This window comes from Amborella trichopoda, chromosome 10 (genome assembly GCF_054954075.1).
Source record: "Amborella trichopoda isolate Santa Cruz 75 chromosome 10, AtrichopodaSantaCruz75HAP2 v2.0, whole genome shotgun sequence".
Classification (NCBI taxonomy): domain Eukaryota; kingdom Viridiplantae; phylum Streptophyta; class Magnoliopsida; order Amborellales; family Amborellaceae; genus Amborella; species Amborella trichopoda.
In genome coordinates, this window is record NC_142345.1 from 16874768 (window position 1) to 16895763 (window position 20996).

Genomic DNA, 20996 nt, shown 5'->3' on the forward strand with positions numbered 1-20996 from the left:
GATGAAGCTTAGTAATAAAATGTGTCCTACCGAAGACATGGATACAAGAGTCATAGAGAGAGTGTCATATAAGAGCACAGTTGGGTCCCTTATGTACGCCATGACGGGAACAAGGCTTGACTTGTCCTTCGTCATGAGTCTGGTGAGCCGTTTCCAAAGCAATCCAGGAGATAAGCATTGGAATGGAGTTAAAAGAATTCTCAGATATTTAAAAGGGACCATGAACTTTACACTCACATATAAAGGGGGAACTGAAATAACAATAGAGAGATATTCAGATGCAAGCTATCTCGCGGATCCAATGATGCGAAGTCTACATCTCGGTATGTGTTTATGCTTGGAGGGGGTGCGGTTTCTTGGAAGTCAAAGAAACAATATATTATGGCTTTGTTCACCATGGAATTCGAGTATGTTACATGCTGTCTACCAGCAAAGGAGGTCGTGTGGATTAAAAATTTTCTTAATAAACTTAATTTTCATCCTGTATGTTGTGAGGCAGTACAGATTTTCTGCGACAACATGATGACTATTTGTGTCTCTAAGGAACCTCGGTTTCACAAGAATTTCAAGCATATCAAGCTATGCTTCTATCACCTGAAAAATGAAGTGAGATTGAACTAGATCAAGATCAGCTACATATCTACAGATTTGATGATTGCAAACCTTCTGACTAAGGGAGTTGTCCCTAATGTTTTTTGTAAGACATGTGAGAGAAATGGGGATGAGAGAAAGTGAGAAAGAGAGAATGTAAGGCCTTCAAACGGCAAGTAGGAGATGTTGGGTTTATGTGACCTTTAAAGGCCTTATGAGTGTATAATGAAATACATTTATTATAGTGGAACATAAACTCAGTGGGAGTGTGGTCCCTTGTGGACCATACTAAATAAATGATGTTTGCTGATATCGGACTGTGCTTAGTCCAGTTGGTTGGACAACCCAAAGTAACTGAGCATAAAGAATAAACCGAAAAGGGTTTTGGGATAGCCCTTGATGAGGTCGGAGCTTATGCTTGGATGAGTGAGTCGAGGGACTGTGTGACCCTTGTGTGTGATGGCCTACAGAGACGGCAGCCAAATCCTCATCCATGTTCTGTCACACGACATACATATCGATAGATCGTTCGAGAAAGTCAGGTATCCACCTTTGAGTGAAGCATATGCATGTGTGAGAGAGATACCCCATATGTACAATAGAGTTGCGGTCGCATCAAGTCGTAGTGACCTTGACTTGTCTCTAGGGGAGGACCTGTAATCCACAGACTAAGATTGTGACCCCTTGGCTGATCGGCCAGACATTAGTGACCCACTAATGAGCCCTTACTTGGGTTTGTGGGTCATGGGAAACACTGGGTCGGTTTGATAAAGCAAGTGTGGTCTGTACTCCACAGTTGAAAGTGGAGTACCCTATGATCGTTGATAGAATTCCTGAACCATATGAATCCACTTCCCATCATATTAATTTAATTGTGTTCATTTTATTATAAAAATTATTTTAGATTTATTATTTGAATTTTTATGAATCTTTTAATATTTTAGTTATGATTTTTGGAATTATAAAAATGAAGTTATTGATTTTACAAATTATATAAAATTTGAATAATGTTTAAAGAAAATTTTAAAATATTTATAAAATTTTCATGGGGGCCCATAGTGCACATGGGCCCACCATGTGGCAAATGGGTGGGGGCCCACATATGCCATATATGGGTGGCACGCCCCACCCATTGCTTCCTTTGTTATTACTTTGATATCAAGTTTTGTAATTTTTGGAAAGTCCATCATATAAGCATATGGTCAAATATTGTTTGGGAAATATTGACCATCTCTTATGTTGAATATTGATAGAATATCTTGACTTAATATTTATTGATATATTCTTATGGATTATATGAGATGAATAATGCGCTTTTATGGAATTTATAATATATTTAATAGATTTAATTTATTTAAATATATTGATGGGAAAATGGTTTAAAGAAAGAGGGATAATGGTTCATGCACATTCTATAATGTTGATGGCTCATCTATGAAATTGGTGGCTCAGATCTTTAGCCCCGTAAGTCACATTGATCAACGGTCCATATTCAATCTCAAGAAAGAAGCAAATTATGAAAAACCTGAAAAAACCTCAGACCTAAATTTCACTATATATAGGGGTGCTCTCCCCCATCTCAACACACCTCTCTCTCTTTCTCTCTCTCTCCTCCCTAGGGACCACACACCTCTCTCTCCTCTCAAGCTTTCTCTCTCTAACCCTCTCTCTCTCTCCTAAGACCCATAGGGGGGACGCCCGAACCCTAAGTCTCCTCTCTTTCTCTTGACCTAAAAATATTAAGGGTTGGGAAAATTAGGGTTTGAGTCTAATTATTTTGGAGTTAGGGTTTTGTAGAGATTTAAGGGTGGTTACCTAGTTTGACTGAAATTAGCTCTCCCAGTTCGAGACTGAAGCTAGACCGTTGATCCCGCGCCATTGGATGTTGTGACTCGGTGTGGGGTGTAATAAGCCCGGTTGAGGTAATCTCCAGCATCTTTTCTTTTACTTACTTTGCTCTTTTATTTTATATTCTCAAGCATGGTATTAAATATAAAAATGACATCAAGTGGTTGAGTCTGAATTTTATTGTTGTCATGTTTAAAAATATTTATCTATTGTAAAAGACCGTCTGTAAGTAATCTTTTTGCCAAAATAAACAGGGGTGATTATTATCATTAAAAAAAAAAAATTTGTATTCCCCTGAGAAAGATCACATAGGTCTTTCTTTCACTCACAACCAGGTTTTGGTGTAGAAACTGACCATGAGATACTTCTCATGAAAAATATGTTGCATAACCTTAAAATCAAGATTACCTAGGAGTAATAATCATAGTAGCAAAACAGTGACATCCTTTATGATTGTTTAGCAGAAAATCATTTATTTTTAACACAAGACCAGGGTAGGATACTCTCAAAAACAAGTATAAGGGTTCCTTGTTTTGCCCTTGTCTTAAGTTGGATCACATTGTATTTCCATGTGGATAGTGTCCTGATATATTTATTCTGCCTCCAGGCAAAGAAATATATATTTCTAACAGGCAAAAAAATATATATTTATTCTGTTTCCAGTCTTCCACTGTTTCATGTCTAGTTCTTTTTTAAGTTCCAAAATAAAAAAAATAATGCATGGTTCATTTCTTCCTCTATAGGTACCAGTGATGATGTTGTTCTTGTAGGCCACCTATCAAGCAATTTCCGATTACCAAAAGCCCTACCCATAAGCAATTGCACGAGAGCTTATGCATGTGGAAGTATCTATCAATGGAAAACCTACTAAGGCTATAATAGACACCTTTCAAAATTGGAAAGCATGACATACCTTTAAAAAATACAAAATGGAGGGCATGAGATGGGTAGGAAAGCATGAGGAATGACGGATGAATTTAACATATGTATAACACCTTTTCTAATGGAAACTATGGCTTACTCTGCAACATGTCTATGCCCGAGTTACATTACTTCTTCCTTAAAAGCATAAAAATTGGTTTTAGAAGTGTATTTTTACTTGGAGAATACAAATCCTATTTTCTGCATTCATAGCTTTAGAGTTAAGAGACTTGGAATTTTGTGTATTGAAACTAGGACATGAGAACATGCAAATTCACATGCAAACCAACAAGAAGATATGTAGACAAAAATATAGTGGAACTAGTCTCATTTGAAGACCCCTGATCAAATTAATTTTATTTTTCACATAAAAAGAAGATTATACTTGTGATTTCATAGAATCACTACAACAATATTTATGGCCACATCTTAAAAATATGATGAGAAATTATTTGTTGATAAATAAATAAATCATGTACACATACTCTATCACGAAACCATTCAAAATAGTCATGAATATTGGAATCCCTGAATATTTGAACTCTTTAGCATGTATTCTAATTAAACTATTTAAATATGTTGAATTCAAGGACATAATGAATGTAGTTTTGAAAGGAGGAAGCAACATTCTTAGATCTGCTTTATTATTCTAGGGAATCACTATAACACTGTAATAGCACCTATCTATCTCTCTCTCTCTCTCTCTCTCTCTTTCTCTCTCTCTCTCTCTCTCTCTCACACACACACACACACAAACGTAAAAAAGCAAGCTTCTACTAACTTGGGTATGTTCTATGAATACAAAAAAAAAATAGAACATGGAATCTCAGGTTAACAACATAAACAAAAACAAAAAAGGAAAAATAAAAAAGAAAAACAAATGAAAAATTACTGGCAAGGGAATTTGATTTGGAAAGTATACAAAAGAGACTATTTTCTTTTAATAAAACGAGGTCGCAATCACTCTCGTCCATCAGATTTCGAATCAGGTGGTTGTGAGTGTGTTATTCACTTGGCTCAAGCTTAAAAAAAAAAAAAATCTCTAAACCCCAAGCCATCCAATTTGATATATAATGGCTAACAACAATCGTGCTCTCTTTGAAAAAATATAACTAATCTAATAGTATAGAATTCCATATAAAGCTATCTTAGGGTGGGGTGGGGCTGATCCAACATATAACAATTTTCGCAAATATATCAAATGGGAAATAAGGAACCTGCGATAGAATGTTATATTATTATTTATGGAATTGTTACTTAGAAGTTTAACATAATGAATTTAAAGATGTTCCATCATTATTTTTTAAAGTAGAAAAAGATTTCAATCCCCCACGAGAGCATATATTGTTCATTGATTCCCTAAGTTATGGCTCAATTTTAGATTATTTTTAAGACTTCAAAATTTGTTGATGTAAGATAATTTATCTTTAATACATGGAGTTTTTGTTTTTTGGTGGTGCAAGGATTTTACAATCACCTATGACCAAGAGACTTACCTATTACCATTAAACGTGAAATATAACATGTTTGGTATGTCACAAAGTTTGGTTAAACTTTGATTTTGCCTAGTCAATAGAACAAACTCAACTATCCACTTTTACATCCAACGATCAAGTTTGATTGTGACATCCATATACTAAATACAAGTGTGGTCTTCTAGTTTATTTTCCCATAACAAACCATCAACTGCCCCCTCTACTCTCTCAATGGGGGAGACCAAAAGACATTCAAATAGATATGTCCCATTCACTCTCCTCTACTTTTGGCTTTGTTGTGGCTTCATTTTTGCTCATGTAGGGTTTCACTCTCTAAAGGTTTCAACTACAAAGACAATCTTCTCCTTTTTCTACATTCTCTCTTTTACTAAAATTCATATCTCATTATCTTCTCCACCTACTCAACTTTCTCTCACTACAAATGTTAACTTTCTCTCACTACAAATATATGTACATGTCACCCAAATACTACACATTCAAATCTCACTCCCATTGTTCTCTCACTAAACAAGACAAGCCTACCCACACAAATCATTCTCTCTCACTTCACTTCTCATAAATCCCCCATCCCTCTCACTTCTCTCTCTCTCTCTCTCATTGTGGAAGCAAAAGCATGTTGGCCACAAACACACATTCTCTCTCTCTCACTCAAACATTGGCATCTTGACAACATAGCCCCTCGGGGTGTAAGTAGGCAAGGCGGGCCCAACATGTTCTTCATGTTGCACATTAGCCTGGTTATGGATTTTTTATTTAGAAAAATATATTATGAGACTATTTTTATTTGTTTCAAGGGGGTCACAATCAGCTAATCACTCCTAATAATTAGATATTTAATTAAATGGTTTGGGATATTCTCAAAATCTAAAAATTTAATTTCTCAAATAAATTAATTTTTAAAAATATTGAGGGATGCTAAAATGCAAATTTTCATATGTTTAACAATAGAAAGTGGGTAATTTAGTCATTAAAAATTGTGAAGTATTATTGTAATAACTGGTAGAAACTGGGTACAGATGTAATGAAAAAAATGAACACTAAAATTTATATAACATTTGAGAAAAGGATATGTGCAAATTTTAATTTACCTATATAAGCTGGTGACTAAAATTACTACTACATGGCCTTATCGGCCTTTTTTCTCTCTTGTTTTTGCTTCTAACCTCAAGATAAATTGTAACACTTGAAAAATATAACCATCATTTAAGTGAATTCACCGAAAAAAGAATTATAAAAGAGAGTAATTGGTAATTTTAGATCGCTTTAACTTTTAATAGAGCACATATATTATGCTCTTTTGGGAGCATAGTTTATTTGTACTTCGAAGGACATATGACTTATTTGGAAGGATATTTTCAATCTAAAATAATGTGAAGGACATAAACATCACTAGAGGGATGAGTACTCTCAAAAAAATAAAAAATTAAAATTTGAGTTTTTAACATTTAGATCTCCCCTTTTAAAAATTGGATGGTTCACATTCAATCTTGAGATGGTACTTTTTTTCAAGTGGTTGTAGGGATCATTAGGAATGTGGTTAATCTATAGGTTGATGAGGTTATATTCCAAACTCTGAGGTACTAAAGCTAATTTTTAATTGAAGGAGTAGATACACAGTATACTCCGAAGCGACTATAATACTTTTTCACCTTTAAGTAATGGAAAACTTTTCTATTTAAATAAGAGGGTTAAAAGGAGGTTTCATCGTTCCTCTGTCTCTTTTCTCAAGATTCAAAACTCGAAAGCCAGAAGCTCCTCCGGCAAGTTTCTGCTAGTTCCGGGCGGCAGCTTCAACAGTCACAGGTGAGTCTTTTATTTATTTTGATTTTTTGTATCTAATATTCAGTAGTATTTAATATTTAGTGCTTTAGGTTTAGAAAATAGGAAAATAAGGAGACATTTGTTTCCAATTTCGGTTTAGGTCAAGAATTAGGGTTTTATAGTTTTGTATTGTTTTTTTTTTTTTTTTTCTTTTGGGTTTCAATTTTAGGTTATTAAAGAAGGGTTTTACAATTTGTAAAACCCCTCAAATTACTACACTCAAATATAAAAATTTGAACAAACCCTATCTTTTTGGTTTTTTTTAATATATTAGTTTTAACATTTGATATTGAAATTTATAAGGGCTTAGACGATGAATCCTAAATAAAATCCAAACAATGAAATAAGGAGAAAATTGAAATTGCAATATCTGTTTTAGTTTATGTTTTGTAAAGGACATTAATAAACCAGCAGAAAAATGAAAATGCGAAAAAACAAAGTGAAATACATATGGGGCATTTTTTTTGTTTTTCTACTTTTCTGTTTTCAATTTTTGGAATGGGAAATCGAAAATGCAGAAGAGAGAAATTAGAAAATCTTAGAAAACAGAAAAAATAAAATAAAATTTAAAAAGAAAAAACGGAAATAAAACAAAGGAAAAAATCGAGAAAAACTTTCTATTCTTCGGTTTTCTTTTATATACTAATATAGTTTTAGCTTTTAATGTTGTAATTTTCAATGGCTTAAATGCGATTCCTAAATAAAATCAGAAAAAATAAGAAAATAAAGAAAAATTGAAATTGAGTTATTATATTATTAATGAGTATTTATGTGTTATTTACAAATACTGTTAATGAGTATTTATTTATTTTTTCAAGAGTTATATTTGTTTCTAGTATTTCCTAATTTTTCTATATTTTCCAAATTTTCCTTATGTTACTATTTTATTAATTATTTAATTTCTTAGACCTCAATCTGTTTAATTTAACTTTGATTTATTCTTTTCATTATAAAGTCCTCTGAAATCCCATCTTCCCTAAACTCTCCACACTACTCTCCCTCTTCCCCAAACTCTGCACATTACTCTCCCTCTTCCCCTCCTTCCCCAAACTCTCCACATTACTCTCCCTCTTCCCCTCCTTCCCCCTAGTACTCTCTTTTTCCTAACTCTCCAGAAGACTCTCCCTCTTCTCCCCAATACTCTTCCTCTTTCCCCAACTCTTCCGAATACTTTCCCTATTCTCCCCAATACTTTCCCTCTTCTCTCCAATACTCTCCCTCTTCCCCAAACTCTCCACACTACTCTCCCTCTACCCCTCCTTCTCACTGTCCCTCTTCCCCTCCTTCTCCCCAGTACTCTCTTTCTACTAACTCTCCAAAATACTCTCCCTCTTCTCCTCAATACTCTACCTATTCCCCCAACTGTCCAGAATACTCTCCCTCTTCTCCCCAATACTCTCCCTCTTCTCCCCAATACTTTCCCTCTTCTCCCAACTCTTCAGAATACTCTCTCTCTTCTCCCGAATACTTTCCCTCTTCTCCCCAATACTCGCCCTCTTCCCCCAACTCTCCAGAATACTCTCCCTCTTCTCCCCAATGCTTTCCCTCTTCTCCCCAATACTTTCCCGCTTACCCCAACTCTCCAGAATACTCTCCCTCTTCTCCTCAATACTTTCCGTCTTCTCCCCAATACTCTCCCTCTTCCCCCAACTCTCCAGAATACTCTCCTTCTTCTCCCCAATACTTTCCCTCTTCTTCCCAATACTTTCCCTCTTCTCCCCAATACTCTCCCTCTTCCCCCAACTCTCCAGAATACTCTCCCTCTTCTCCCCAATACTTTCCCTCTTCTCTCCAATACTTTCCCTCTTCCCCCAACTCTCCAGAATACTCTCCTTCTTCTCCCCAATACTCTCCCTCTTCTCCCAACTCTCTAGAATACTCTACCTCTTCTCCCCAATACTCTCCCTCTTCCCCCAACTCTCCAGAATACTCTTCCTCTTCTGCCCAATACTCTCTCTCTTCCCCCAACTCTCCATAATACTCTCCCTCTTCTCCCCAATACATTCCCTCTCTCCCCAATACTTTTCGTCTTCCCCCAACTCTCTAGAATACTCTCCCTCTTCTCCCCAATATTCTCCCTCTTCTCCCCAATACTTTCCCTCTTCTCCCCAATAGTCTCCCTCTTCCCCCAACTCTCCTCAATACTCTCCCTCTTCTCTCCAATGCTCTCCCTCTTCCCTCAACTCTCCAGAATACTTCCCCTCTTCTCCCCAATTCTTTCCCTCTTCTCCCCAATATTCTCCCTCTTCCCCCAACTCTCCATAATACTCTCCCTCTTCTCCCCAATGCTTTCCCGCTTTTCCCCAATAGTTTCCTTCTTCCCCCAACTCTCCAGAATACTCTCCCTCTTCTCCCCAACACTTTCCCTCTTCTCCCCAGTACTCTCTCTCTTCCCCCAACTCTCTCGAATACTCTCCCTTTTCCCCCAACTCTTCAGAATACTCCCCCTCTTCTCCCCAATACTCTCCCTCTTCCCCCAACTCTCCAGAATACTCTCCCTCTTCTCCCGAATACTTTCCCTCTTCCCCCTACTCTCCAGAATACTCTCCCTCTTCTCCCCAATACTTTTCCTCCACTCCAATACTCTCCCTCGTCCCTCAACTCTCCTCAATACTCTCCCTCTTTTCCCTAGTACTCTCTCTCTTCCCCCAACTCTCCACAATACTCTCCCTCTTCTCCCCAATACTCTCCTCAATACTCTTCCTCTTCTCCCCAATACTCTCCCCCTTCCCCCAAAATACACTCCCTCTTCTTCGCAATACTGTCGTACTTTGACTTGGAGTCTATAGGCTCCAATTCTCCCTCACCCTCTCCCCAATACTGTCCCTCTTCCCCACAGTACTTTGACATGGAGTCTACAGGCTCCAATTCTCCATCTCCCTCTCTCTCGTATTCTCCCCTCTCTCCATCTCCCTACTCTCCCCATTCATCCTATGGTTATTGAGTTTTTGTTTTTCTATTAAATTAATATTCTTTTGTAATTTTTTTTTAGTTAGAAAATTTAATGTTAGTTATTTCTTAACAATTTTTTCCTTGTAATCGGTGCCATTATGAATTTTAATAAGAATTATTTTTTTATTTTCTCTCTGTTGTTCACTTGCAGGGGTATCAGCGTCTCATGGAGGCATACATTTAGGACGCCCAACGCGTTCGCAGATCTCATGACAAATGACGGAGCCGACTTCACAAACTGTCCTGGACTACCTCTAAGCTAGCTGATGAGGCTTTCTCTCCTTTTTGTTCACTACTCACATACATGTTGTAAATAGGGTGTTATATAAACCCTTGCGGAGCCAACTCAATGTTTTCACAGTATTGGAGTCTTTTTTGACTTACTTCTTTGTTTATTCAATGTAACAGTTAACTTTCTGAAAAAAAAAAAAAAAAAATTAATGTGTAATGTGGTTTGTCTCTACATTTTGCAATCTACTGAAATACAATGTTCTGAAATTGAGTATAATTGGAATTGTAAACAAGGAAAATTGTTTAGAGCTTTTTTATTTGTTTCTTACATGATGGTATTCAGCAAAAATGGACCAAGGTTTGCAAGCAAATTATACTTTATCCTTGTTTGATAATTGTATGACCTGTTTTCTATTTTGGGCATTCTGTTTGTGCCTTTAGGAGTGTGATGTCTTTCATATAATTTGCATCCAGTGGAGCCCATGCCATATATTTGTGGTGACAAAATTGAAATTAAGCTTTTGCTGCTTACTTCATCCTATTTTGAAATCTATAGGCTAGCAAAATTTGTGGGACAATCTTTGTTTTAGATTGATGCTATATTTATATGTTTCGAGCTATGCAAGAGCTCCATTGAAAAAATCAGCAGGGTGGTGCGAGAGAGAGAGAGAGAGAGAGAGAGAGAGAGAGAGAGAGCTCCATTGAAGAAAATCGGTTGGGTGGTGCAAGAGCTAGTGTTCATAGGTCGAGTCGTGGTAATGGCGCTCTCTCAAGCTGTCCCAGCCCTTGCTTTCTTCCATCGTAGTTCAACTCAGACGGTAGAGTGAAGCCCTTCCCTCTCTTGGTTGCCGGTGCAATTTTCTATGCTGATCTCTCTTTCTCTCTCTCTCTCTCGCTCTAGTATAACGCATACCTGACACTGTTTCTTAGGTGATTTTTGACATTGTTGTGGCTTCCAGTGTTTACTTGCTTTTTTTAAATTTCATGCTTTTGATGTGTTCAGTTTCTGTGTGATATAGGCATCCTTTATAGGCTTCTTGAATGTGGAAAACAACATCGGAGTGTCACTAAATATGGATGCTTAACTGAATTTAACCTCCACTGTGGTGTTTCCCACTTGGGATGATGCTGGGATGTGAATTTGAATGGTCATAGCTGATGTTTATTAAGCACCTGGTGAAAACCATGTCCTAGATTGCCACCATCCTGGAAATGGTCATTTATGATTTGAATTTGACCTCTAAAACTTTGAGTGGGTTATCATATTGACATGCTAACTTCTCTTGCTGTTTATCTATAATGTCCCCTTGAAATGTTAGAGGCAAAGCTACACTTGATACAAAGTTTTGTGCATTTATATGGCAATCTGTTCGAGGAACGGTAATGTGGCACCTGGTCTGTTTGTGTCAGAGGCCCATTAAATTTGCTTTCGATTTTGGCCCGGCCTTCAACTCTCCTTGTACTAAATTTCTCTCTCTATCGTTCTTCTGTTTTTATATGAAATTATGAATTCTATACTACTACCACATTGGTGCTGGTCTCATCAACACAAGAACCACCTGCTCTTACTTCCAAAATATTTAGAATTTAGATTTCAGAGAACTTCTCTTCCCACTCACCAAATAAAAACACACACACACAGATGTTTCCAATTGGATGTCTATAGGAAACGAGTTGCAAAGGAAACTGCAGTTACAAATCGAGGAACATGCGAGGTACCTCCAAAAGATGGCCGATGAACGACAGATATGCGGTGAGAATCTAGTCAGAAGCCAGAATTTGTACATTCCTTTTCAGAGAAACATCTCATAGATCTTGAAACATTGAATCAAGTTATGAACTTTTGGACAGGACTCCATCAAGATTCAGTTTTGGAGATGGCCAAGAGTCATGAATGAGCTGGTGGCAGGCTTAGACCACATCTGGGTTGTGGGTCTTACTTTAGCATGAGACAGTGATGCCATCAGAGTCGAGTCAAGTCAATTCATCAATATATATTGTCCGGGGGTCATCTTAAACAGGTAAACTATCACAATTTACCCCCAATTTTTCAAGCTTATGCAGTATTTACGTATGGTGTATATATTTTTGGTAATCATGTTCAATACCTATTGATTTTATCCCTTATGACAATGGCTGAAATGTTGTGATCTTGAGATTTTAATTACTTTTGTTAAGCATTTAAGCATTTTTTGCTTTTGTTCCTTATGACAATGGTTCAAAGTATCAGTTGCTTTACCTTCTCTTACTTTAATGGTAACATGGTTTGGAACCGTTGGCATGATGTGGATGTGGAGGTGCGACTGGTGCAACTGCTCCTACCTGAGTCCCGAACTCTTGACCATCATCCATGGGGCTCCTAGTCGATACACTTGGCATGGATTGCAGTCCAGTTTTTACCTAGCTCCTAGCTCTTATGGCTACTCTCTCTTTTTCTCTTTCTCTCTCTCTCTCTCTCTCTCTCTCTCTCTCTCTTGCTCTCTGTTCTTTTTTTGTTTTTGTTTCTATGGTCCCCTGTTTCTGCTATGGTTCTATGTGTATTATTGCATACTGGTTGTTGATTGGTGATCTGTCTCTCTCTCTCTATATCTCTCTCTTTCTCTCTCTCGGTTTGTTATTTTTTTTTGTTTTGATGGGTTCCCTATTTCTACTTCGTTTCTATGTGTATTCATGCATACTGGTTGTTGATGGATGATCTCTCTCTCTCCACTCTGTTCCTTGTTTTTTGAAGAGATACCCTGTCTCTGTATAGTTCTTACTTCTATGTTATCTGACATGAATAATGTGAAGGCTAATAAATCTGCACACAAAGAGTACGTTCGTGACTTGAGGCACGTGTTTGTGACTCTCAGAATTTTTTTTTTTTTTAACTTTTGATCGTTTAACTTTTAGTTGCAAGCAGACATGTATTTATTAATCATCCATGGGCAATATATGGACTTATTCTTTTTCACAGTTTCTCAAGGATGGTCCTGAAATTTTGCTCTTGCTCTATTGATGATACTATTAAAGTATGGGACTTTGCTCGATGCCAAGAAGAGCGGAGCTGGAAATTACGCCTTACTTATCGAGATGGCTTTGGAGAACCTGTAATTTTCTGTGTTTAACGTACTAAATTTTGGGAATGGGGTTGAGGTTGTGGTTGTAACTCCAGTTGAGCCTCCTCAGCTATTGGTTTAGGTTTTTATTCCCACTAACGCATTCGAAAAATGCTAATTATTTCTAAAAATGGGTAGGGGCCTGTATTTTCCGTGTTTAACATACTCGTACAGCGCCGTGCAAAGCATGGCATGTACCAAGATCAATAAACTATGGAAAAATGTTCAAATCAAAGGAATTTTTAGTAAAATTTGAAAAATAATATGAACTAATGCAGTAGCCTTTTGGTAGAGAAAACTTTCATTGTTAATGAGATTATATTCATTGTTGAAGCTGATATAGTAAGAGCATCAATATACAAATAGATCAGGCTTCTGATGAACTAAAATCAACTCCTGGAACTCTGAAGTCTGAAGCTTTCAAAGATAAATCTAGAGGACAAGGTAGTCTAATTGAAGAACTCTATAGAAAAAAGTAAAGAGCAAAAAAACAAAGAAAAGCTAAAAAAATGGTCAAATTAATAGAAACAAAACGTGCATTACCAATGAGGTCTTTGGCATACTCATTGTTAAACCTGCCAAAACGTACAGACAAATTGATTATTTTCATGTAAATATTAGATTCTTGTTATCATGTGCTATGGATATCCCATTTGGGGATTCCTGTGTGTGTGTGTGTAACTGGACTCTACTTCTCTGTGTTGGGTATCTATCCTATATACTCTGTCATATTTGGTTTCTCATATCCAACGCTTAACAGTGGTGTTATATATGATAATCGATAAAATAATAAAGGGATTGTGGCAAATAATACAATTGAGACCACTGGATGTACTTGATCCCCTGGACTATGTAGTTCAATAAGACACTTTTATTGAGCGCAATCAACTAACTAATATGCCTTTGTAATGGGCTCCATCAATTTCCTACTCTGCTTCTCTAGTATCGAAGCTAAAATTATATCCATTCATGGAGAACATTGGTTGGATTGCAAGTTTAAGCATACCTTATTCTGATACAACTACCCCAGCACTTTTGTGAGCGCACAAATGCTTCACTGGCCTTCCTTCTTAACTGCTGATCCGGTCCTTCCCGTATTGTCTTTCTTGTAGGTACCTCTTAATATATTATTTAAGTCTGCACATCTTCGTTATCTCCTTGGGGCTTCACCTTACGGACTCAGGCCCTTATCCTTGTGAAATAACCAAAAGCCTCCAACGATGTATTAAACTCTACCCATACTCCTCCGTGAGAATCTATTAGCATATGGTTACTTCGCATCTGGTTGTTAGTTCTTTTTATGGCTCATTACGTAGTTATATGCAATTATTTATCTATTGGAATTCTTTTTTGGCCACACTAGAAAAGATGCATGCGATGGGGTTTGGAGAACATCTCTCCTCCAATTCAAAACTACATCTTGATTTCTTTAGAGTTGCCCTTTAGATTATTTATCTTGTTTATATCATTTATTCTTTTGACACTTCTGTTGTTTAGTTTTCTTATTGCTCATTGCTTGGTTATATGCGATTATTTATCTGTTGAAACTCCTGTTGAGCTAATATTCTTTTCTTGGTGAGTGTAAGATCACTATTGGATTTTATTCTCGATTGTACTTCATATTAGATTTATTGTGCATGCACTAAACTATGTTTTTTACGTCTGCCATAATTATTTCTTATTTTTTCTGTCGTAGTATTTTTTATTTCATTAATACATTTACTCAATTTCTTGTTTGATCCTCATTTTCCTTCTTTCTGTTTGTCGTTCCTTATCTTCTTCGTTCTCCTCAAGCCATCATACACTTTCTCCTTGTTCCAAATGTTCTTCTGAAACCTAATCTAGAAATATGTTTACACCCTTGCTAAGAAGTTCTTTGATAACTGCACCTGTTGCTTTGAACTGGAAGATGCAGGCCTTGGATGATACATTTTATTAGTTTTATCATGTTAAAGGGATGATACATGCAATTACTGCAAACAAGGGATAACCTGAGATTCTTTTTTGTGTTTAAACTCAGACAGGTCACCTATGGGATGTAAAGAGTGTTGACTGGCACCCTACAAAATGTTTGCTCGTTTCAGGTTCGGATGTAAGAATTGTGTTACATATCCTGCACTTTGCTTCATTGCTATGCAGTGCTGTTATGATGTTTTATGTACCGAAACGGTTATAGGTGGCAAGGAAAGCCTTGTGAAACTTTGGGATGCAAAATTAGGGAACGAATTTGTTCGTTCTGAGTTGGAACACACTTTCACTGAAAGACGAGATTTGCTTCCATGAAAATTTAATGATTCACTTCCATTTAAATATAATAATTTATAAATGTGTAGACATGGTCAAAAGAATTGGGTGTTTTTTGTCAAATGGAATCAAAATTGTAATTTGGTGCTCACTTCTTCAAAAGATCAGATCATTAAAGTCAACATCTTCTATGCAGGCTTCCGTGAGTTCATTATTTTACCTTTCTTTCCTAATGTTGCATCTTGAATATGGCTGTCTTAAGTAATCTGGTGGTTGCCCGAGATCTGGCAATTTCGATGGCTATCTATGGTCTACTTTGAATTAATGTGTTCTTTTAGCTGTGAGCTTATCTTCTTGTTCTTGATGAAACCATTGCTTCATGATCTCGTATTATAGTTTGCACTTTCCATCTCAATATTATTGTACTAAGATCGAAACAGATGTACTAATAGGTCTTTTGTGTTGAGACTGGTGCTCAACATGTTTTCTACAAATCATGTTTCTTTTAGTTTAAGGAAGTAAGGTTGGGAACTTGGAGTGTTCAGGGATGAAAGTGGCCTTATAATTATAGTGCTAATGATCAACTTTGGGTTCACTGCTTTCTCAAGGACACGGGCCTTGGAGACCATGCAGTCATGCATTTTTGTATGACGCCTCTTAGGATTGCTTTTTATATAGGGAATGTTATCCATGTCATTTGATGGGAGATGAATGGGCTCCCTACTCCCATTATATTTAGCATTATTATTTTATGGTATGAAGGATATTTCGTGGTTGATTGCTGGATATTTGTCTTTGCACATGGCCCGGCTAATGATGTGGTGGCAAGTTAGCAAATCATGGTTATCCTGATGATCATGAGGGGCATTTTGATCTTATATAGCCTTTTCTTTCATTTGGTGATGATAATATTTTGCTGTAAAGAGAGTTTATTTAATATACCTGCTGGGAGGATCTCTTGCTTTTTTGTTACTTCAGCAAATCTTTGGGATGAGTTATTTTTAATTTTTTTTTCATCTTTTGAGAATGTCCGCATGAAGGCTCATAGTGCAAATTAATATGCTTTTGTTTGAGTTCACCAAATGCTATTGTGTTGATTCTACGTTTACCTATACAAGCACGCATAGATGTTCGTTGACTCCGTGATGCATGCATAATTTTTTAAAGGCTTGTTGATGCATGCATAATTGTTTGTCTGGCATTCTTTTCCGTAACAGTGTATAATAATAGTCCATTAACTTATTCCCCAGTGTTACTATCTCGACTCTACTCACCATTTCAACCTTTATCATATTTTCAGTTTTATGATACTGTGAAGGAGCTTGAACCTTATTGTGGACATCGCAAGGATGTAACTGGTTGGTAATTTGTTTGTAGCTTATTCTTTTCTAATTTATTATTTTATACATAATAGAAGCATCCCCAATGGCCACTATAGTTTTGCACTTTTAAGTAATCCATCTGGACTCTTTTTTTTATTGTTTACTTACAGGTTATTTGGTTTTACTTTGTAACAACTAACAAGTAACAAATTGATTTGGTTGTGTGCTAATTGTGGACTCAATTGGTATGCGTGGTAGTTGCTTCCTTTTTTTTATTATATCTGTCCATGCTTTGAACTCTTGTCTATGGCTTCTTCTGCCTAAATATTTATGTATATCTATTTATTCTGTTTGATGGTGCCTGTAACCCAATCAGTGAAGAGTTTCAAGTTTGTGATGTGTACAAGAATTTATTTGTATCTGATATGATATCTACAACTCTATTGTTGATGTTATCATTGATAATATTTACGTTTCTCTCAATTCTTTTTTCACCGCAAGCACTGTATTGACTTCATCTGAGGGGCTAAATTCCTGGCCATAGAACAACTCCTAAAATCCAAAAAATATAGAAAACCCTAGAATCCCAAAAAAACTTAAAAACACTGAAAATAACCCTAGAAACAAATTAAAATATGCATCGTTGAAAATTACATAAAAAATGAAAATTAGAATAATTTGGTCCTACATCAGACTCCCCTAATTGGAGAAAATTCATCATCAAGTTTTGAAGTAGGCTTTGCATTAGTTCCAAAACCTTCTTCAAACTCAATATTATGTTTTGAGATTATGCATTGAGATTGGGGCTTCGAAATCAATAGACTAGCACATTTTGAAAACACCTCGAGGAGAGTGTCATTGTATGTCGAGAGAGTCTGTCCAGCCACATAAACTTGTTGAAATGGTTTAAGTTCAGCCCTAGAACATATCGCATGGTCATCTTTGAGATGACGGCTGGATTCGATTGTCCAACCAACAACTTCATCTATTGATTCGCCTTGGACTTCATAGTTTTCTTTCTCAAATATTGGCTCAACCACGAAATATTGTTCATTGTCGTATATTAAATTTTCTACAAGATATTGTTCTTCAACTGAGCAAGCTCAAAGATTGATTGAGAATCCCAATATACAGCCCATTGATTTTGGAGACAATGTGGTTAAAATCATGAATGTCCACCTTCAATTTGAAGACCCTAAAGTCATGTCCCCCACGTCTAGGTCGTCCATTACTTTCCTCTTTACTCGACTCCTCGTGCAGAGCATGGGCTTGTACTTTACATCTTTTTTGCAGAAAATTCATCGTCTTCCCCATGATTGATAGCCATGAGTTGTTGTGCAAGCTGCTGAACTTGCCTCTTGAGATCCTTAATCTCTTCATCTTTGGAATGTCAGGGTAGGTTTACGGGAGCTCTCCTTCCACGATCCCTTCTTTCTGTCATAGGTTCATCGAAATCACAAATCCTAGGGACAAAAGTCAGCAAACTCTAAGCTGAATTTGGCAATTTCTAGGCTGAAATTACTAAACATGGGCTAAATGAAATTAACAAACTCTAGACTTGACCGAAGATTTCCACCCATTCTACTCAAGAATCATGTGTTCTAATGCCAATTGATATGGATATTTATGAAAAAAAAACAAATTAAAAGTTTCCACGCAAAGCACAAGCACTAATTGAAGGGAACTAAGGTTTCCTCCCCAATAACCTAACTAGGGAACAAAAGCTTTTTTTTCTTTGTTGTTTTCCTCTTTACAAAGTCACGTGATCTAGACCTCCACCTGCGTCTTTTACATCTCTAGGATCTCTCGCGAAAACTATGAATAGCTTGATCTCTCGCGAAGACTACTCCGCTTCCTTACTCGTCTGGCGTGCCTTAGGTGCTGTTCTTTTCACGTGCGATGATCTTTGTCGTTGTGTTCCCTCGGCTCCCTTCACCAAAACAAGATTGGCAAATCATCATATCTTAAATCAAAATTCGTAATAATATTTCTTACCTAATAAAACAATTATTCCATAAGTAGTCTAACTACTTTTCTAAAGAACTCCTAGAATCCTAAAAATACAAAAACAAAACCCTAGAATCCCCAAAAAACTTAAAAGCCCTACAAGTATACCCTAAAATTAAAATTAAAATATTACATAAGAAACGAAAATAAGAGTAATTTTTCTTTCATCACAGTATTTATAATGGCATTTTGTTTTTTGTTGTTATGGTTCCAATTTGTTTATACCTCATCTTGTGGAATTGCTGCTACTAGCCAATGGATGGGCATGAAAAACCTCATGATGAAGTGAATAATGCACATGAAAACAATGTGTGGGACCTTCCCTGGCATCCTATTGGCTATATCCTTTGCAGGTGATCACTGATCTTGTTCTGGGTAGTTAAGCTAAGTGTGCTTCACCATCTTTAACTTTGTTTGCATTGGGAGTTTTGATGTTTTCCACAATTATAATCAATGATGTATTTTTGATGGAAAACAATTTAGATTCCTTTGATACTTCGTCAAATTTCCATACTTTGGTTCTCACCAAGCCAATCTGACATGAATAGGGCATATTTGCTGTTAAATCTTCTTCTTTATACCTAAACCAAATGGGTTTCCTTTCTGTTCAATAGAACATTTGAAATTTTGAATAATTTATTGGTTTGATGAGAATTTTGCACTTCCCGTCTAAAAAATGGAATGGCTATATAGTTCAAAAGAAATGTCTAATAGCTGAGAACAAGCTCTAAAACAGAGTGGTCACAATCTGCTTCTTTATACTTAAAATCAAAATGGATTTAAGTAGAACAGTTTGAGAACAAGCTCTAATGCGAAGTGATCAAAATAGCTGAGAACAGGTTCTAAAGCAGAGTGGTCACAATATGCTTCTTTATAGTTATATTAAAATGGATTTCCTTTTTGTTCAGGAGAATATTTGAAATTTTGAATAATTTATTGGTCTGATGGATTCTTGCACTTCCTGTTTAAAACGTATAATGACTATATAGTTAAAAAGAAATGTCTAATAGCTTAAAACGTAGAATGACTATATAGTTAAAAAGAAATGTCTAATAGCTGAGAACATGCTCTAAGCAGAAGTGGTCAGGGTGGTGGTTGAGTGGCATAACATGGCATCTAGAGTTTGATTCTCACCAGGTCCCAAGTTAATATTAAAAAATAAGGAATGCTTAATGATTGTATTTATGGGAATCTCTGAACTCTTTGTGAGTTTGTTGACCTTGTCAGTTAATTCTAGTGAGCCAATGCGGAACCATATTCGATAATCACTGAGCATTGTGCATTTTCCCCTCTGACATATTTTGTGGTTAATTGTTAACTTCCTGTGGTAAGAAGCTTTAACTATCCTTGCTTGAAGCTCTATTACATAACGACAACGTAATTAATAGTCATTTGATATAATGCAGTGGCAGCAATAACCACACAATCAGGTTTTTGTGTAGAAACTGACCGGGAGATACTTCACGTGAGAAACATGTTGCTGACTACAATCAAGGTATGGGTTTATAACCTTACAATCAAGATTATCTGGGAGTAATAATCATAGTAGCAAAACAGTGACATCCTTTATGATTGTTCAGCGGAACATCATTTCTTTTTAACACAGGACCAGGTTAGGATACTCTCAAAAACAAGTACAAGGGTTTCTTGTTCTGGCCTTGTCTTAAGTTGAATCACATTGTATTTTCATGTGGATATTGTCTTGATATATTTATCCTGCTTTCAGGCAAAGAAATATACATTTCTAGTAGGCAGAGAAATATATGTTTATTCTGCTTCCAGTCTTCCATGGTTTCATGTCTGGTTCTTTTTTACGTTCCAAAATAAAAAAAATAATATCTGGTTCATTTCTTTCTCTACAGGTACAGGTGATGGTGCTGTTCTTGTAGCCTGCCTATCAAGCAATTTCCCATTACCAGAAGCCCCACCCATAAGAAATTACGCGAGAGCTTATGTATGTGGAAGTGTCTATCAATGGAAAACCTACTAAGGCTATGATAGAAGGAAAATAGAAAAGAAAAACAAATGAAAAATGACTGGCTAAGGTATTTGATTTGGAAAGTATACAAAAGAGACTATTTTTTTTTAATAAAACAAGGTCGCAATCACTCTCGTCCATCAGATTTTGAATCGGGTGGTTGTTAGTGTGTTATTCATTAGGCTCAAGCTTCAAAAAAAAAAAAAAAAAATCCTCAAAATTTTTCGTACACCCCAAGCCATCCAATTTGATATGTAATGGTTAGTAGCAATCGTGCTCTCTTTGAAATAATATAACTAATCCTATAGTGTAGAATTCCATATAAAGCTATATTAGGGTAGGGTGGGTTTGATCCAATACATAACAATTTGTGCCCATATATCAAATGGGAAATAAGGAACCTATGGAATGTTATATTATTATTTATAGAATTGTTATATGGAAATTTAACATAATAAATTTAAAGATGTTCTACCATTATTTTATA

General features: G+C 36.2%; 1 long non-coding RNA gene across 16 annotated transcripts; it reads left to right on the top strand.

The window, feature by feature from the left end:
• The first annotated feature begins 6453 nt into the window (after positions 1 to 6453).
• Positions 6454 to 20647, top strand: LOC110007673 (uncharacterized). Of its 16 annotated transcripts, XR_016043181.1 has the most exons (8): positions 6506 to 6659; positions 9781 to 11613; positions 11712 to 11881; positions 14071 to 14180; positions 14979 to 15042; positions 16503 to 16560; positions 19938 to 20026; positions 20394 to 20647. It is a non-coding gene; the product is annotated as an uncharacterized LOC110007673 (long non-coding RNA). The 16 variants fall into 16 exon arrangements; XR_016043182.1 differs by lacking the exon at positions 14071 to 14180 and having other exon boundaries at positions 6454 to 6659; positions 16503 to 18884; XR_016043180.1 differs by lacking the exon at positions 14071 to 14180 and having other exon boundaries at positions 6454 to 6659; positions 14983 to 15050; positions 16503 to 18884.
• The last annotated feature ends 349 nt before the right edge of the window (positions 20648 to 20996 follow it).